Source organism: Cimex lectularius, unplaced genomic scaffold, assembly GCF_000648675.2.
Source record: "Cimex lectularius strain Harlan isolate CLEC.00 unplaced genomic scaffold, Clec_2.1 scaffold98, whole genome shotgun sequence".
NCBI classification, from domain to species: domain Eukaryota; kingdom Metazoa; phylum Arthropoda; class Insecta; order Hemiptera; family Cimicidae; genus Cimex; species Cimex lectularius.
In genome coordinates, this window is record NW_019392897.1 from 1,016,980 (window position 1) to 1,025,384 (window position 8,405).

Sequence of the window (8,405 nt, forward strand, 5' to 3'; positions counted from 1 at the left end):
GTTTCCTACGTTGCTTTTCTACTTTCTATTATTCATCCTATGTATCAAACATCATGTTTATTAAATTGGTCAGTTTTATGTCTGTTCTTGACGTGTTTGCTTTTGTTTATTTTGTAGTTGTATTTTTTCTTAAGTTTGTTACTTGTACCTATGTTACTGTCTTGTTGTTATATTTCTATGTTTTGTGATTTTTTAAAATTAGTGATTGTGTTTTTAGCCTTTTCCCACAGAACCGAGGGCTTATTCCTATACGAGTGTATGATGGCCGTGTATTCTACTGATTACGTATGTCTCCGGAGTCTGCAGAGTTCAGTCAGCCGTCAGATCATTGTTAAGTTTAAGTCTTTTTAACAGATCCTAAAGCAGGTCTTCGGACTAACAAAAGTCATTCTTCTGATTTTTCCTAACTATATAGCAGCAACGCGTAGTGCCCAGTCCTACTGTCATTCCTAACATTTCCTGGGTTTAGTAGTTCTGCCATTAATTTCTTTTATCGTTCTTGAATGAAATTTTACGTATGCCTGTGACCTGGATTAAATTCCCGTTGAATGTATCGATGACCTTTGATCTCTTTTATTGCTGACGACCGGTCAGCGAACCTTGAAGCAAATGCTTTCTGTGACGTTAGATCTCTGGTGCATCCAGGTAGGACCGAGAATGGTTGGAGTAAGTAAGAAATTTTATTTTAGTTTAAAATCCCCTCTTTAAACGCACTCTTTTTCTAATATACAGTCCACTCTAGATTAATCTTAGATCTATCTCATTGTCTTATGGTCCTATTTGCTAATTACTTCACCAGAGTCTGCAATGTTCAGTCAGCAGTCTAATGTTTTTTTTATGCATTTTTAACAGATCCCTGATAGTACCTTCTATTTCCAGCAATGTCTGCAATGTCCAATATTCCTAATATATCCTAGATTCAGTAGGTCTGACATTAGTTTCTTCCTTGATCCTTTAACGAACTTTTTCACATGTCCTGGAATACATGCTCATTGAACGTAGGACTTATTCTTACCCATTATCCGTTTAATATTCTTTTTCGAAATTTGATTGCACCAAAAGGATTCAGGACCGATAAGTGTCCTCATCGAATTTTGCTTGGCTAATTTGTCGACCTCCTTGTTGCCTCCCTGCCCTGTATGACCTGTTACCCAAAGAATGGGTAATTTTGTTGTTTTCCCTAATGTCTGACAAGGGAATTGACGCAATACCAAACGTTTTTGGACTTAACTGCCGATAAGGGTGTTGCTTTTAGTGCTACTGGCTGTCCAAGTCAACAACCTAAATAAATGTCAATGGCATATTGCCCAAGGGTTATATGATTTCTAGTGCTTGGTTTATTCCCACAGACATCACATTCTGTTCCATATCTTTCTTAGAGCTATAAACTAAATATAGTGTGCACTAACAGGTAGTGATTTCTCCCAGTCTGCTCTATCAGGCATTATAAATTGAAATTTCTTATCAAATCTGGATTTTGGGATTACGCCGAAATCCAGCTAGCCGAATCCGCAGAACTTTGTCCGCCTGAAGTCCTAAGCTAAGCTATTAGAGCCTGTCCTTGCATTACCGTGAATTGTGGCTCTATCCTTTCCCAGGATGTAGTGGGTTAGATTCATAAGGACTTCCTGAGCAGCAGTTGGCGCCGTTCTCATTACTTGCATACCGCTTTTGTAATTATTATTTTTGAATCCAAAGTCTTTTTCTTTCCTGAACTTTCACCACAACCTCATTTATAATTTAATAACGGAGTCACGATAAACATGATAATGATTATAGGGAATTTGAAAGATCATAGCATGAAAATATAGTGGTACATCATGTAAAATAATGCCCAAAATATAAATATAATAAAACTGACAATATATAAAAAAGAATAACGAAGTGTCGTTAGTACGTTGAACATTTAAATTTTAATAAACGGCTGTGTATAAAAAATATAGTAAGAAGGCGTGACATGGTTCACAAAGTACATAATTCTCGAATGCTTTTATTTATGATTATAAAAATTTTATTTAAAAAAATGGACGATAGCCACTTGGATACCTGGACTTAATATTATTGGAAAACAGGCTGGAATTGTTCATTCAGAATATTTTAATATTATATTTCAATATTTTTTAGAAAAAAAGCCTGAAAGTACTTGCCACTCAACCCGGATAATTCAATTTAGCGAAAAGAGCGCCGAATCCTCATCCTTTTCAATTAATTAGCTCAACAGTTATGAAGTATTTAAGTAGGGAGTTTGTCGAGCGGTCCTCGTCGAAAATTTCGCCCAGTTTTTATAGCCGTTATATGCCCGAGGAAGGAAAGATGACCTGAGAGTGTACTTAGCTATGAAATATGTAACTTAAAGACCTTTTATACGCCTTATGTTGGCAGCATAAACCGGTTATAGCCCTCTCCCTTCCATTCCATATACAAGCATGAAATTTTAAACTACATCTTTAACGTTATATGAACTGTAAATCCCTCAGCATACACGAGTAAAAAGTAAAATCCTAGAAGCAAAATAATTGTTGTTTAAGTTAAATATATTATATCTTTTCTTAATCAACTGCGAATACGCTTGTTTAATTGGTAATAATATAGTAATTAATCATAACATTGTTCGATTCGGCATACTGTCTACCTTAGTTATTTTGGTTTGTAAAACGAGTTTCGGCAATACGCCATCTTCAGTAATAGGGCGCTGAAATGAATGAGACAACGAAACAAACCCAACACTGATGTTAGCGAAAGATAGAAAATACACTAAAGTTATGAGGTTTGGAGGTGAAATTTTGTCGTTGGAAGATGGCAAAATGAAGAAACGAGTATGACAACCAAACCAGCGAGGATAGGCGGACCAGGAATATTGTAAACTAAATAAGGTTCGGCCAAAACTTAAGTGATATTACAGCCATAGTGGATCGAGGTCACGATAGCTCAAGTGGTAGAGCAGCGGCGTATCTAGCCGAAGATCGTGGGTTCGAATCCCGCTCGTGCCATTGACTTTTTTTTGAGACATTTTAAAGCGGTTTGTGGGGTGATGGAGCTGAAATCTGGTCGATGATAGACGGATAAAGAAACGCGTCTGACAAACCAAACCAGCGAGGAAAAGCGGACCAGGAAGACCAGAAACTACATAAAATTTGGCGAAAAAATAAATGATATTACGTCTATTATATAGCTATTACTTAAAACTTTTAATAACTTTAAATTATAAATTAGCAATTTATAAACAATCTGAAGATGAATTACAAAACGCGTCGGACTGACCAATACAGTGAGGATGAGTGGCCCAGGAAGACCTGAATTGGGCAAAGATTATGCTAAAAAATAATTTTATTACATCCTTTTTATGACTAATGATATCCTTTATTCTCAAAACCCTTGAGAGTATACAGAATTAATTGCACGGTTACAGGAGTAAAGAAATTACAATAATTAGAAATTCTCTTAAATTTTGAGGCATTTTAATTGAGTTTGCGAGAGGCTGAAGGTAAAATTTGGTTGTTAGAAGATGAGAAAATGAAGAAACGAGTCTGACAAATCAAACCAGCGAGGGTACACAAACCAGGAAGACCGGAAACGGCCAAAGATTCTGCTGAAAATATAATGTTATTTCATCCTTTTTATTATTAGGTGTATCCTTTAAAAAACCATTAAGAGTACAAATTAGTTGCATTGTTAGAAACGAGGCTAGAAATTACAATAATCCGAAATTTTGTTAAATCGTGAGGCATTTTCGTGGGGTTTGCGGTGATGGAGGATTTTATTTGGAAGATGGAAAAACGAAGACACGTTCTAACAGACCAAACAAGCCGGGATATGCGTACCAGGAAGGCGGAAAACCTGAGATTAAAAATGAAATACTGTATGTATATATTTTTTTTTTCCGCAACAGCATATATCAGGTTATATCAACCCTCGGGGAGCCGGTGTTTTTGAAAAAAAGCCCATTTGTAAGTTTGTCGGGTTCGAATGCAGGGCCGCTGGATTCGCACCCGGGACCTTTACCTTACAGTGATAAGTGCCGTGTCAACGCCTAAACCGTTGCGGCCACCGACGCCCCTTCATCTTATTTATTATTGCACACTTTATTATCAAAATCGTTTGGAGTATACAAAATTAAATGCACTGTCACAAAAGGGGATGACAATTACAACAAGCACAAATATTGTTAAATTTTGAGACATTTTCACTGGGTTTGCGAGATGATGGATGTGAAAATTGATCGTTGGAAGATGAGAAAATGAAGAAACGAGTCTGATAAATCAAACCAGCGAGGATAGGCAGGAAAATCCCATATTACATGAGATTTGGCCACAAATGAAATGATATTACGTCCAGTATAATACACCCTGTATATTCAAGAGAATGTTATAAATCCCAAAACTACACAAGAGGTTAAGTCAGGATAATGCTCTAAAAAACAACATACTGTCCAAAAATCAAATAATTAGTTATAAAAAAACCCTTCGAAAATGGCGTAACGACCAATAGACGTTAGATACGACCAAACTACAGGCTCATCCTCACAATTACTTTATTTATATTGACAAAGTTCATTCTTAAATTTAACAGTATAGAACAATAAAAATCAAATGTTACTGTTTAATTTCAGAAGAGTATCAAGTGCGAGGACAAATCTGTGTTACCAAGTAGCTAATGTAGTACCAGAGGTGGTTAGTTTAGATCATTCTCTGGAAGATTAAGCACCTTCAGCAAGACTGACGATGACTATTAGCTTTAATAGCGAATAATCAACAGTGACCTTTTCGAAAAACGGCTGGCACACAGACGAACTTAATACTACTTAGCAACTCGATTTAAGATTTTAATGTTTATCATTTCTTTCTTTTGACCGGTTTCGATTATTATTATTTGGAACCATCTGGAATTGGAAAAATTCTTAACGACTGTAGATTTAGACCAAAAAAATGTGTTTATCCACGTTCTACCTACATGCGTCCTTGTTTCCTCTCGTCTAAAATAGAATATGAATATTTAACGGTTGTGAGGTCATCTTTTTGAAATATGAACATACAATCGGATCGTAGTGGAGATATAACGGCAGAAGAAAGCTACTAAAAATCAATCAATTATAATAAAAGCAATTGATTTTTCTGATTTAAGTAGTAGTATTAGGCTAGACCAGGGGAGCTCAAACGGTCGATCGCGATCGACCAGTCGATCGCGAGTGCTTTTTGAGTAGATCTCGAGAAGAAAAAATTTTTTAATAAGTAGGTAGGTAACTAAACTACAAAAATGTATTACGTAATAAAATAACACTGCTTGCGGCAAAAGGTGGCTTTATCAAAGGAACGCGCGGCACTTGTCAAAGAAAAGCCGCGTTGTTTCTAGACTAGTAGACAGTACAGTCTAGTCTAGAAACAACGAGAGACAGTACAGTCTAGTTTCGGGCGGCGCGTTTGACGGGAACATTCGAGACTTTCGTTCACGCCGATATAAATGTTGTGCCTGCAGGAATTGGAGTCATTCTGAATTGTAACTTGATACTACGTCGATACAAAGTTTATTATTAAATAGTGGAAAATGAGTGCAGTGAAATCTAAAACGTATCATTTTAATAAGGATTGGGAGGAAGAATTTTTCTTTTGTATGGTGAAGGATAAGTGCATTTGTGTTATTTGTCGTGTACCTAAGCGATTATACACCTACCTTGTGTAATACCTAAGCGTGGTAACTTAGAGAGGCATCATAAAACGGTTCATAAAAACTATGAAAAGGATTTTCCGCCACAGAGTGAATTAAGAAAACGAAAAGTAAGTGATTTGATATCTTGTTTGAAAAAAGAACAATCCATGTTCACAAGACCAGCCAAACAATCAAAAGCTGCTACGATCACGTCATTTAAAATATCTCATATATTGGCGAAACACAAGAAACCATTCAAAGATGGATCGGTGGTGAAGGAAGCATTTATTGAAGCGGGTGAGACTTTATTTGGAGATTTTAAAAATAAAACAGAAATCATGTCTGCTATTAGAGAAATTCCTAGAAAGGTTTCAAGAATTATTGCCCGAAATAACAGCTTTTCTAGACGAAAGAGGTGATGACACTCAGATTTTGAAAAACGAAAAATGGCTGACTGATTTGGCATTTTTGACTGACATCACAATGCACTTAAACACCGTTAACTTGGAGCTTCAAGGTAAAGGAAAAACTATTATTGAGATGATTAGCGCAGTAAACGCATTCAAAAGTAAATTGCAACTTATGATAGATCAACTGAAAAGAAAGGATCTGAAACATTTTCCGTCTTTGAAAGCAAGGATTCCTCAGTTGAATTATGATACGTATGAGGCTGAATTATCAAATATTTTGGGACAATTCGAAATGCGTTTTTATGATTGCAGTAAATTGGAAAATATAGCATCATTTATGAGTTATCCTTTTTCATGTAAAAACATTGAGGAATTAGCTACTGAAATAGCAAGTCAGTTTAATATGAACTCATGTTCTGTTGAAAATGAGTTGGTGCAGATTATATCAGATATACATCTCAAAGCTACAGCATCTGATACAAATTTCTGGTGTTTTATATCTGAAGATAAATATCCGAATGTAAGGCAAATCGCCCTTCAACTGACGGCATTTTTTGGGTCAACTTACTTGTGCGAGTCTGCATTTTCTGAAATGAAGATAATTAAGTCAAAATATCGCAATCGACTAACTGACGATCATATGTCATCATGCTTGCGATTAGCACTCAGTGGTTACGTACCATCTTATGAAAAGTATGCTGAGGACATGCAGTGCCACGCTTCAACATCCAAAGCCACTTCTTAGTTAAGTTTAACATCATATGTAACTCTTTTGTTTTGTAACAACCAATAAACTCGCAATTTTTAATAACTATGAGTTTTTTCATTGATATTGTAGAGAAGAACCTAACTAAACCTAACCCAAACCTTGACTAAAATAATGTACCTATATTGTGCAGAAAGCTAATATCTATATATGCTACGGTACACCCTACCTAGGTAGGTAGGGTGTATCGTGTATGTACGACAACCCTGCATCACACACACTTGCAGACTCTCAGAGTCGATCGTAAGTAGTCCAAAAATATTGAGGTAGATCGCCAGCAGTTCAAGTTTGAGCACCCCTGGGCTAGACTATAGTTTGCATGGGAGCTGAAATGAACTGGCTGTCGATAGCCCCCGTCGGAACCTAACTTAGTCTGGAAGCGACGATCTCCTGGACATTATGTTTAAGGGGGATACAAGCATCCCAGACAAATTACGGGATAGGTGGACACCCTGATGTATAGACTGGACACTAAGGTCAGCACATCGGGGTGTGATAATCATTCGGGGTGAACGTACAAATAATAGTAATACATAATTAAGCTTAAATTCAGTTGCTAGTACCTCAACCTTTTTTTATAACGGTGATCAACTACTGATGATGGCAAAACTAGGATGACCAAAAACTCCCACAGTACAAATATACTGTAGCCTTTAGGGTCTTGTTAATTTTAATATTTCTCTAAATAAATTGGTTTCAAAAAGAAAACTTATTTCAAGAGTAGTCAATTTTAATATAACAATATTGAAAAATTGTGCTATTTTTTGAGATGTGCTGGGCCATTGTCGATTTGTATAATCTGCTCATCTTCCCTGGTTTTGGCAATAGATGCATTTCTGCTTCCCGCCATCTTCATTGGTGTGTCTGTACTCGTGCGACGTGATTATATCTCAGGGCTACCACTGAAGATGGCTAAATCCGTTCAAAAAACTAAGATAGCTGACCAAATTGATCGGAAACGGCCAATCAGTAAAAAAAGAAAAAGTAAAATTGAGTTTTTATTCATAATTATTTTTAACATAAATCACAGATCATTATCCAATCATAAAAATCATGGATAAAACAATAAATAATAAAACCAATAATAAAAATACATGTCCAACTATTCTATAAAAGTGTGCAGATTAAATAATCATTTCATGATTAAACCGCTCATAAACATGATCGACCGCGAGAGAAAACGTAAACGTAAGTGCATGATTTTGGCCGGTCGACATCACTTGTCAGGATGGCCGAGCGGTCTAAGGCGCCAGACTCAAGGGCAAACCTTGCCTACAAACGTAGGCTCGAGCGTTCTGGTCCTCTCTGAGGGCGTGGGTTCGAATCCCACTTCTGACACATAATTTTTTTTCCTTTTTATGTTGTAATTTTTAGTCATTTGGCCTAAAATAACTTTTCTTTTCCTTTTTTATCACTTTTTACTATTATGGTGTAATTATCGTGCATTGCAAAACAATAAAACACTAAATCTTTTGAATTTGTTTAAAAAAATTGTTTTATTTAAAAATTGTATTCTCAACTTTGCTGTCATTAAAAACTAAAAAAAAAAAATCATTCCTATAAATCAGTCAGCCACCACAGGGGAC

The 8,405-nt window shown here is 36.0% G+C and overlaps 1 non-coding gene across 1 annotated transcript; it reads left to right on the forward strand.

The window, feature by feature from the left end:
• The first annotated feature begins 8,041 nt into the window (after positions 1 to 8,041).
• Positions 8,042 to 8,157, forward strand: Trnal-caa. The gene is made up of 2 exons: positions 8,042 to 8,079; positions 8,113 to 8,157. It is a non-coding gene; the product is annotated as a tRNA-Leu (tRNA).
• Positions 8,158 to 8,405: the final 248 nt, after the last annotated feature.